The sequence below is a fragment of the Castor canadensis genome, chromosome 14, assembly GCF_047511655.1.
Source record: "Castor canadensis chromosome 14, mCasCan1.hap1v2, whole genome shotgun sequence".
Taxonomy (NCBI): domain Eukaryota; kingdom Metazoa; phylum Chordata; class Mammalia; order Rodentia; family Castoridae; genus Castor; species Castor canadensis.
In genome coordinates, this window is record NC_133399.1 from 18,351,713 (window position 1) to 18,363,995 (window position 12,283).

The 12,283-nt window shown below is 37.1% G+C and overlaps 1 pseudogene; it reads right to left on the reverse strand.

Moving 5' to 3' along the window:
* Positions 1 to 7,614: 7,614 nt before the first annotated feature.
* Positions 7,615 to 8,337, reverse strand: LOC141416135 (olfactory receptor 7A10-like; annotated as a pseudogene).
* Between the last annotated feature and the right edge of the window lie 3,946 nt (positions 8,338 to 12,283).

Here is a 12,283-nt window from a genome sequence, read left to right on the forward strand (position 1 = left end):
ATTCCAGTAGGAAATATCATTTTTGTATTAGTGCAGGCTTTCAACGATAGAGATATTTGAGGTCATTCAACTTTATTCTCATTCCTAACATGTTACAGAGAAAATTATGTGACCTACAGTGAGGTCATTTTAGACTTTCTGCCTGTATATGAGGACCTGTAGCAGGATAGGAACAGGAAGGGTAAGGCAGTTCCTGCAGCTGGGCACAAGCAGTGTAGTTTTTGCTGCTTTTCGAGGCACTTGTGTGAATTCTGCACCATTAGCTCAACATCCAGTCTTTTTTATACAGACAAAAAAAGAAAATGAGAAATTCAAGGTGCGTCAATCAAGTTTATTGCTCCGTTGACACCTGTTTCACTTAGTCACAATCACTGTGCTAAAAATCAATGTGAACTTTTCAGGGGTGACACTTTCCACCTTCTAACATATACTACCCTCCCTCTATAATTAATCATCTGCTATCATCTTCAATATGAGGTTAGTACTCCTGTTCTATGATGAACTAAGTCCTCCCTTCAGAAGCTGCAGCATCGAACTTTATTGTGACCTTCTTAGCTATGCAGCTATGGATTGGTGCTATCTAAGTCACTCAGGACCTCACGGCCTGTGCAATTAAGACACAACATGAGAACTGCCCAATCAGACACAGACACAGAGGGAAAGGGAGGGCTTGAATGATGTTGGGAAGTTCTTAACTGAAGCTTTTTTTTTTCTAGTGTGCTCTTCAATTTCTTTCTTCAGGATTTTATAGTTTCTATTGTACAGGTCTTTCACCTCCTTAGTTAAGTTTATTCCTAGGAATTTTATTTTTCTGAGGCTATTAAAAATGGGATGGTTTTCCGTATTTCTTCCTCAGCCTGTTCATTGTTGGCACAAAAGCTACTGAGTTTTTAATGTTGATTTTTTATGAGATCTCGGATTTGTTAGTGGAATTTTTAGAATCTCTTAAGTATGGCATCATGTCATCTGTTCTGAAGGATTGACTTCTACCTTTCCTATTTGTATCCTTTCTATTTCTTTCTCTTGCTTTATTGATCTGGCTAGGAATTAAGCACGATGTTGACAATACTGGGGAGATTTGACACCTTTATCTATTCATGACTTTAAAGAATTGATATCAGCTTTTCCTCATTTAGTATGAGTTGGCTACAGGTTTGTCATGTAAAGCTCATATTACATTGAGATGTATTCCATCTATTCCTAGTTTCTTCAGAACTTTTAACAGAAAGGAGGTTGAATTTTGTCAAAGGCTTTTCCAGAATCTATTGAGATGATATTGTGATTTTTGTCCTTGATTCTGTTTATGTGAGTATTACATTTATTGATTTCTACATGTTGAACCATCCTTGTATCCTTTGAATGAAATCAACTTGATCATGGTGTATGATCTTTGTAATTTGGTATTGAATTTGGTTTGCAAGTATTCTTTGAGAATATTCTGTCTCTCTGATCATCAAGAAAATTGGTATATAATTTTATTTTTTGTTCTGTCCCTATAGAGTTTTTGTGTTGGGGTAATACCAGATTCATAAAATGAGTTTGGTGTGTTCCTTCTCTATCCATTTTATATAATAGTTTGAGGAGCACTGATGTTAGTTCTTCCATTGTTAGAATTTGACAGTGAATCCATCTGGTCCTGGACTCTTCTTTGTTTGGAAACACTTTATTACTGCTTCAATCTCATTGCTTGTTATAGATCTGCTTAATTCGTTAGGCGCAGGTGTGATGTGGAGCTGAGCACAGGGCTTGGCAAGGTGCTGCTATCCTTCTCCATGCCAGGGACGAATGACCCTATCTACTCAGGCCCACCCCTGTGGCCCATTGTTTCCCATCTTGTGTATATGCAATTATTTATCCTCTCATCACATTTTGGTGGAGTGGTTGCAGGTTTCAGTCACTGCCATGTATGGCGGGCAGCTTTGGATGTGTGCTAGGCCCTTTTTATGTATTGACTTAGATATAGTGGGTATCACTGCTGAATCCAGGGAGTCTGGTAGGATGGGTGGGCATCCCCATGTACAGATGCTTTCCTCTCCTCCCTTTGTGGGGGTGGTGTTAAGGTGTATATGTGGCAGTGGGAGGCTCATGTCAGTCCATAACCCCCTGGGTCCACCCCTGCTGTCCACTGCACCTCCTTCTGTGTGTGCATGAGCACATGTTTATTTCCCTTCTTATCTCTTTTTGGGAGAGTTGGGCAGTGGTGGAAAATCTGAACACCTGCCAGAACCTTCCCAAGAATTATTTTAGCTGTGGCAGGGGTTGCACCTGGGATGTGGGTTTTGGACACTTGTGTGACATAGAAAACCATGTCTGCCCTTACCCCCACCAGGTCTGCCTCCTAGACCAGTTTTGTGAGTCTACTTCACCTCTGCCAGAAACCAGCAGCTGATTTAAAGCAGGTGCAGATCACCAGGCATGACAAACTAGGTATGGGAATAACTCAAGAAAAGTCATAAAGTACCATGGAATGAGTTTCCCATGGAAGTCCAGAGTCCCAGGAAGCACCAGGAGGGAAAGGCAGAAAGAGATGAAGGACAAGATGACAGGTTCAGGGAGGGAGTGTGTGAGTAAAATTATGTCTATTGCTTCTGGCAGGAACAGAAGGGACAACTTAGCATCTTAGGTGTGGGAGAGGGAACAGAGCCAAGAGACAGGACACACTTGAGGGATTACTGGTAAGGCATGCTCTCAGGTCAGTCTCACTAAGTGGTACTGGAACACTGTCAGCCACACAAAATCTCCACTCTTGGGTCTCTGTCTCTGGCAGAAAGGGGTATTGACAGGTGGGAGAAGACTAAGATTGCCAGGTACCAAAACCAAACCAGTCTCCTTCAAAGTAACATAAGGCATACCTGAATAAACCCTCAGCTTGGTTTCAGCTCACAGGAAGGGAGCAGAAAGCTCTCCCCAGAGGCAGAATCACTGTGAAGCCAAAGTTGACTAGGAGCTATGGGTTTCATACCATGGCAGGAAAGTCCCTTAGGAAGACAGGAACAGAGAGAGAGACAAGGGTAACAGCACAGGGAAGTCTGCTTTTGGCTAGTCCTCAGCAGATGTTTTTCCCCACCAGAAGTATCCAGCAGGGCACTGAAGGCTAATGGCCACACTGTAGGCAAACTCATGCTGGTATGGTGCTCAGTCATACCAACCTTGGTCCAGGAGAGATGTCCCTTTGTGCAGTCACCAGAAATGTTATCTGCCAGTATGAAATGTTGTGGGTCAGTGTCAAGGGCTCTTGCCTTCACAGGCCAGATAACTGGTTTTTGAGGCAGCTGATTGACTCATGAGACAAGGCTGTTACACAAAGTAGGATTTATTAGAGAGAAAGGTAATGCAACAGCTAGAGCAGTGCAGTGGAGCCTGGAAAACTGTGTTTTCCTGCTCAGGTGAAGGCTGGGGCTTTTTATGGATGCTTTCAGTATGTGTTAGGGTAAGGGTTAGGTGGGTTCTTCTCCCTGGCTGTGGATTTGCAAGCATGGGCTGTCTTTGATGAGGTGGTCTGTTTGCCCTTTATTGGTGGAAGCAACCTTGAGAGCATTTTATCAACCTTGTGGCAGACTTATGAGACAATGTATCTCCCCCTCAGGATTCAGGACTCATAGTGCTCTTCATGGGGGATGGGATACTCACTAATCTGTCTTTTAGGTTCCCAGACCCGCTATATCTAATTTGTCAATCTATATAAACTCCACTTGGAGTAATGTATTATATGGTCAACTTTAGTCCTTGATGATGATAGTTAGTGTGGTAACTATGCTGAATAAGAAAACACATTTCTGACAATCAATGACAAAAAAATATCAGGACCAGTTCTAAAACTTCCAAGTTTGCCAAAATTTCCATGAGTAGGAGATAGTGATGCATGGTGATAGTCCCACAAGTGCAAAACTATGGTGGAATAATGTCCTGTACTACAAAATTATGTAATGGGCCTTTGTTATCAAGCGTGGTTTATTCTGACTGGTAGAGAGCACATCATGGACATGTTACATAGAAATGAGAAAAATAAAACAGTCCCTTCTACAGCATTAAAAAGTATTCTTCTGAAATTTGTATTATGCCAAGAGATAAATGGAATTTTCTTAGATTTTTAATTCAAGTGTGAGAATAAGGAAATGTGAAACTAATGAATAGTAACAGCTGACATGTCAGAGAGAGCAGAAGGCTTAAAGATGGATAACAAAAAATTTGTACAGAAGTTGAAATCAAAGAATTGATCATATCAAAAAATAAATAGAAGTGATATCTACTTCCTCAAGATGATAAAAATAATTTCTTCCTCTAAGTATCAGTCCTGAAATCAGCAACAATTTCATATGCCCAGAATAATTGGTGATTTAATTGTTTCTGTCTCAAAGAATATCTTCAGAGCCCTCTTGATGTACTTATTCCTCTGACTGTATATGAATGAGTTAAACATAGGGGTTACATGTCTTACATCAATGATGGTGTAGCTATTGAGTGAGACTTTGGGGTCACAAGAAAACTTAGGTACACTCTTAGGATCATACAGTTAAAAAAAAGAGGTGGAAAATTCTTTGTACTTCCCCTGAGCTGATGAGATCGAACATATGCAGTAGGAACAAAGGGTGCCAGTGAGAGGACCACCACCCAGCATGGTAACTGCAAAGTTCATCACCATATTATTAATAAAAGTCCCAGAAAATGCAGGGAAAACTAGCTGATAAAGTTCACAAAAGACATCTTGAACTTCCACATCTGTACAGAGGACAGCTGCAACACCATGAAGCTCTGTAACAAGGAATTCAAGGCACTTGTGACCCAGGACACAACCAGCCACAGAACTGGTTGTTAACGATGACTGTGTAGTGCAGGGGATAACAGATGGCCACAAAGTGATTATAGACTATCATACTCTGTCCAACACTCCAAATAATGCAAAAAAGTAAATCTGAGTGATGCAGTCTTCATAGGTTATGACTTTTCTATCAGTCTGGATGTTCATCAGCATTTCTGTGACAGTGATAGAGATGTAGCAGATATCCACAAGGACAGGTTGAAGTGGAAGAAGCACATGGATGTGTGCAGGTGGGAGTCTGAAATGATGGCCAGGATAATGACGAGGTTCCCAAGCACCAGTGGGAAGGTTGAGAAGGAATAGTGTAGACCAGAATCTCTCCTACTTCAGTGTGAATATGGGCCCCTTGGAGAGGTTTTTCAAATGCAGGTTGTGAGTGAACACATCTAGGTTGGCTTAGAGATTTTTATTTTGCAACATAGGGGCTGTTGATATTGATGTTGCCAGTCCCACTCTGGACCAATCTTTTTAAAATGTTTAACAGATAAATTTTGATTAATTTATGTGTTGTAACCTAAAGTTTTGAAATTATACTATTTTGTGTAATAAATTAATTATCTGATAAGCATGTTCATTACCTCACAGTAGCATTTTCTTGGTGAGAATTCTTAATAGAAACTCTTAGCATTTTTTAAGAATACAATATATAGGCAGCTATAGTCACCATATTTACATAAGAGCTCTTCGTCTTATTCCTCATACAGAACTGTCACTTTGTGTTCTTTGACCAAACATCTCCTCAACCACCTTACCACAAATTCCCAAGTTCTTCATAAGCATCATTATAATATTGGTAAGAAATCAACAATTTTGGATTCCAGATGTGAGTGAGATCATCTAGTAATTGTCTTTCACTGTCTTTCACATATCATAATGACTGCTAGCTACATCTATGATTGTAGAAGGAGTCACACTCCAAAAAAGAGATGCATTTAGGATTTGTATTTTGTCTTGGCGATAGGCTGTAGTGGGATTGATAGCATGCATCAAGGGATCTCTGGAGATATTTCAGCTGCTGTGTTGCAATCCTACCTCAGCCACATGACAAATCCTAGTAGATAGGGGAAGAAAGGACATGTGGAGGAAAAGCAAGTGTTCCAGCTAAGGACAACCAAGATCTGGCTAATTCTAAAAATCCTATCCAACATTAGCAGAGCATCCCCAGCAGACCCATAGCTGATGACAAATGCATAAGGGGACCAGATGATCTCTAAAAAATACCCAAGGTGCCATCCCATTGAAAAAAGGCATTGCATTTAAGGACTTACAAATAGCTTACGTGTTCAGTAACCTATGAATAAGGCAATCATAACAATTTGGTACTTTGTATTGTTTTCATTTGCATTGATACTGAGGAAATCATTCACATTTACTTATTTCTAGAAATCTATTTGATATGACTCTATTTAAAACCATTATATGCAGATTACTTTTTAAGAAAAATAGCATGGATTTTTATGCAGGAAACATTGTGACCTCAAATTGCAAGACTGAGGAGAAATTAAAACTCTCCTGTAAATTAGACTTCAACTATGAAGATCAAAGTTATTCTAGAGCATCTCAGCGATACACAATGGATGATTTTTTATTCTGTTCACTCATCACCATTTTTAGTGGTTATGGCAGAATTCAGAAATAATAAGCATTTAGAACAATGCATAACTCAGATGAGCTGATTGTACTGGAAGTTTTCAAAAAGGAACACACAGATAATTCAATAACAAAATGGAATATGTGTCATATAATTCTTAGTGAATGAATCCCCTCAAACCTGGACAACCACCATCCAAACTTCCACATTTATATTTACAGTGTGAAGAACTATTATAGAATGAAGACATTTGACTCATCCTATTTCAGGTCTTTTCTGCTTTTGAGGATCAATTAATAAATGTTATTATTTCAAATTTCTCATTCTATGTAGAATTCCCTTGTAGTTCCATGCTAAACACATTTTCTTGTGAAGACAGTGGGTAGAGTGGACACCAAACTTTGTAAGAAGACAGAATACTGATAATGAGAAGAAAAGTCAAAGAGCAATTATAACACATAAAGGTGTGTTAAAACCTAACTTGTTGGTAAGAGCCATTAATGGATTGATGCATGAAGGGATAATCAACACACGAGTGATGTTTTTCCAAGAGATGGAGTATAACACATTGCTATATTTTACATTTTGTAAAACAAAAGCCAGTGTGTGTTTTTGTCTACGTAGTTGGAGCAAAAATGATTATATTTTACAGTGCCAATAGAAAAATAATTTGGTTTGATATACAATATTTGGGAAGTTATTGTTAAAAATTCATGCTCCATCTTATGCTCTTTATGTAGCTGCCACCTATTTTGACACATTTTTATGTGATCATAATAACTCTTTGCTTTCTTCTAGAAAAAAGAAATTCTCATTGTTCCAATGGTTAAATATAAGTCTTCACTTTTCTAATCCAATTTTTAAAATAACTGTTTTGAAGAACAAAATTGGTAAAGTAAACCATTCTTAATATGAGAGGGGAAGAGAGGAATAGAGGAGAGAGGAGAAAGGAGAAAGGAGAGTGAGGAGAAGAGAAGAGAAGAGAGAGGAAAGCTTAACACATGTGGTTGAGCTTTCTTTGTTCTTACTTTTATAGAGATGTTGAAGTCAATAAAGTGGAAAGATCAGAAAATGAATCTTGACAATTTCTCCTTCCACAATCTGATCAAATATTATACTTGCTCACTGTGATATTTGAAGATTGTGATCAATAGCATTATTTCTGTCCCAGGATAATAGGCAATTTTATACTCTCTCAGTGTTTTCAAAGCACCCTTGATGTCCTTTTCCTCAGATTGTAGACGAAGGGGTTCAGCATGAGGGTGACCACAGTGTATATCACTGAGGCTGTTGAGCATGAGTGTGAATTTTGTGTCCCAGCAACACTGAGGTACACTCCTAAAAGTATAGAATAAAATAAGGAGACACTGAGAGGTGAGACACCCAGATGGAAAATGCTTTATATTTGCCCTGAGTTGACAAGATTTTATGTGCAGATGAAACTACCTTAGAGTAACAAAAAAGGATGCCAGTGAGAGGGCCAACCTCCAGCAACACAGCTGCAAAATTCATCATGATATTAGTAATAAGAATGTCAGAAAAGGCAAGGTGGGCTAACTTACTAGGTTCACAGAAAAATGTGGCATTTCTTCCTGTGTACAGAAGGACAGGCACAGCACCATGAAGCTCTGTAACAAGGAATAAAGGGAACTTGTGATCTAGGACACCAATGCCAGCAAACCGTATAGCTGTGGGTTCTTGATAACTCTGCAGTGCAGGGGATGACAGATGGCAACAAACCTGTCATAGACCATCACAAGAATGAAATTGTCCAGCACTACAAATGATGCATAAAATAAATCTGCATAATGCAGCCTTCATAAGTTATGGCCTTGCTATATGTTTAGAGGTTCACCAGCTTCTTTGGTACAGTGGTGGAGGTGAAGCAAATGTCCACAAAGGACAGGTTGGAGAGGCAGAAGTGCATGAATCTGTGCAGTTAAGAATCCCTAACTATCCCCAGAATAATCAGCAGGTTCTCAAACACATTGCCAGCTACATAGAGAGGAAAATCCCATACATTTGAAACTATAGTTCTGGGTCTTCTGAAAATCTCAAAAGAAGAAATTCTGAAATTTGGGTATCATTTTCTACTTCCATTGTGAACACCAGAAATTGAAAAGGAATGTGATTACTTTTGGTATTAGTTGTTCATTTAGATGCCTGTCTGTACCATCTCTGATTAAGGATTTCTGATCCAGTCTATAATGTCCCATAAATAGGTTGTTTTATCCACAGTTTTTATGCACAAATCTTTCATGTACTTTAGAAATGCAAACTGAGTTATAACAGTGTTTCTGGCTATGTCTAGAAAATGACTTCAGTGTGCTAAGAAATCAAAGTGCCTAGTGCTCAGTCATGAAAATAATATAAATAGATAATAAAATTATCAAACAATATGACCTCAAAGAGAATGTGGAATATATTTACTTTCAAAAGCATAATACGTGCTTGAGGACATAGATTTGATCATTTTACAATGTGCATATTTACTAAAATATCACATTGTATCTCACAAATGTCTACAGTTTTCATGTATGCTTAAAAAATCAGAAATCTAAATATCAATTATAGTCCGATGTGTTAACTTTATGTTTACATTTTGAGCACCTGCATTGTGTCATCTGCTGTGTATTTTAACTGCCTATAACTCAAAATGAACAATAATAAAATTGTTCAGGCTATTAGCTAATGATAGGAAAATGTGTTTTAACTCGGTCTATAAAAAGAAAAAAATTAAAATGTTGAGCCATTGGGATTTAAAATGGTCAGTTGCTTATATTCAGTAGATAAGTAAAGCCAGCTTGCATATTCTCTTGTTACAGACATTTCTTATCATAAAGGTGATTTCAAAGACCAAAGATGCATCATTTCCACCTCAGTAACAGGGCCTCCAAGTACACTTATTACATTTGAGTTTTTAATTTGGAGAGAGCTGAAGAATAAGCAAGTACAAATTAGAATTATTTAAAAACTCATAGCACTTGCTTTGAATACATTTGTTATGCTAATATTAAAATGTCTACCTTGAAAATAGAATTCTTTCATTGTATGCAACTTTACTGCACATGAAACTCACTGAGTTTATGTCTAAACGCAACATTGTATTATTTCAGCTTCTGAAATAATTTGTTTGTTTAAGGTGTTTGTTTTATTTCTTTGTTTCATAAATATAGATCGCCCTATTAAAAAAATAAAAAATCAGAAATCTGTTATGTAAAACTTGAGGGGACTGATTGCTATGAAGAAAAAGTGGGCAGCTATGATGGAGAGCGGATGAAGGCATTTTTAATGTCATATAGGTAAGACAGATAACAAGATGGCATATGAACCAAGATTTAAAAGAAGAAAGATTGGAACCACAAGGTTAGTGCAGACTTTTGTGTCTGGCAGGAAGAAGAAGTGCAATGGCCCTGAGGTGACGCATGTTAGGTCATATCAGAGTTCAGAGCAAAGCATTGGTGGTGACCAGAATGATCAAGAGGGAGATCAACGACAGATCCTGGCTAAGAATGTACAGAAAAGAGCTGGCCTCCCCACTGCTGCATAAAACAAAGAATTCCTGATGTAGAGAATCCTTCATTCTCATGGTGTCACTGCAATTTGTTTTAAGCCACCTCTTTGAAAAATAATATGTATACAGATAACTTCACATTCATAATGTGTAAAGTCTTTTGAGTTATACATTTACAATCCCTGGTCTCGCCATCACCACAATTAATAGTACAGACACCCATCATCTCTCAGAGTGTTCCTTTTGTCATTTATTGATTATTCTGGGGATGCAAACCATTAACATGAAATTCATCCTCTTAGTAAATTTCGGACTGCACAATATCATATTATTAGTGCCGGGCACTCTGTTGTATGGCACAGTAAATCATCTCCTACAAAAATAACTTTATACCCATCAAGAAACAACTGCACATTTCCCCTACCCTTCTCTCCTTACTCCACCATTCTATTCATGCATCTGTGAGGCTGCCTACCTCAGGTATCTCACATACATCTAATCTTGCATTATTTTGTTGTTAAAGGCATCTTGTGGATCCTTATTTTCTTCTTCATTTTTCAGGTGTCTTTATTATAAGAGTCACAATTTGTTCAGACAAGGACTGTAAGAGACACAAATTTATTCAGCAGAAATATACCAAAACAAAATCAGCAGCATTTTAAACAGAATATTTCAATTTTGGCATATATGAACTGAGGAACTTTGGCTATGATAACTGCCAGGATGATTATGTCTATAAAATCATACATACATATAATTGCAATCTATTGTTAGGCAAGATGGATGATCATTTAATAAATGATTCGTCCTTGTGGTTTTATATCATGTATGGACCCATTGTATTGCTTTCTACCATGTCCATTATAATGTTATGTATGTTTAACCAAGTATTTTACTTGCATTGGTCAGTTTTGTGTTTTCTCAAAGGTGAAAAAAATGAACAAACTGTAGAAAAACATAACAAATTAAGAGTTGAAGTAAAAACAACAGTGAGTTAAATAAATGCATTCAAGACAACTCTGCTAAAGTGAATTGAGTAAAAATCTAAAAAAAATTCTCAATGAAAATCTCTAAAACAACTATAAATTAATTCCCTCCTCATAAGTCTTCCATTAAAGACTTAATAGGCAGTGTGCTTGAAATAATTAATAAAAGATATTTTAGGAAGAGTGAAATTAACACTGTCAAAAATTATTTTATTGTATGTAAATATAAATGAATTCAATTGTACTTGCAACAGTAATGAAATTAAGTAATAATCATCGTATGTATTCTACTAGGTTCTTTGTGAGTTATTGCCATGCATGAGAGCAGATGTAGTAAATGCATCATCTCATTCATTCTTCACAGTGACCCTATCATGCTGATTATTTGAACTTATTGTTCATAGATGAGATCACTATAAATATAATGAAGTTAATCATATGAAGGTTGTGTGGCTCAAGCTTTATAGTGTTTTCTTTGGGAGTGCCTGCTTGGTAAGCATGAAGCCCTGAGTCCAAACGCCAGTCACACCAAAAAATCAATATATTTAAATGAATATAGTTAATGTTTATTTGATGACAAAAGAATGAGTTTCACAAGGTGGCAGAAGGTGATGGCTACTAATAAAAATGGAATCAATCTGAAAAATAAAGAAGGGTAATAGAAACAGATATGGTATATTATTGCAAAAAAGTACAAAAGGATGCTGATTATTACTGATCAGGAAGAAGAACTTTCTAAATTGAAAAAGCAAGTAAGGGATAAAATTATTTGACTACCTAAACTATAACTTTATATACTGTCCCCAAATCTCTATACATGTGTAAAAGAATGTAATATCAATCAGAAAACCAAGAAATTCTTCCACAGAAAAATTAATATAAAACGACAAAGTCAGTGCACATGAAAGCAAAGAATTTGCAGAAACAATTTGGAATTGCAAAAAGAAAGAAAAAACTAACAAACCCCAGGATATACTCAGCCTGAGCAATAGGAAAAGAATTGCAGAATAATACCTTTTAGTTTTCCCCTTTACTGATCAAATAAAGCTTATTTTGCTTCTGCTAATCCCAAGCATGACTCAAGACATGATGAAGTGTGTCTTATTATCTGTGTCCAAAGGTACTGTTTCTTAGCAAGGCATTAGTGTGTGCTTTTAAGGAATATGGAAATAATATCAGATAAAACTCCATATGAAAAATTAGAGAAAATGCCCCCACTTTCCTGTATATACCTGCAAATCTGATTCTCAAGTTTCCTCCTTTCTTATGCAAAACTCATTAGACATGTTCTATTTTATGGGAATACTTCATGCCACTTATTCATTCAGTTTCATCCAATTAGACTTCCATTCTCATCACATAACTGTAAGCAA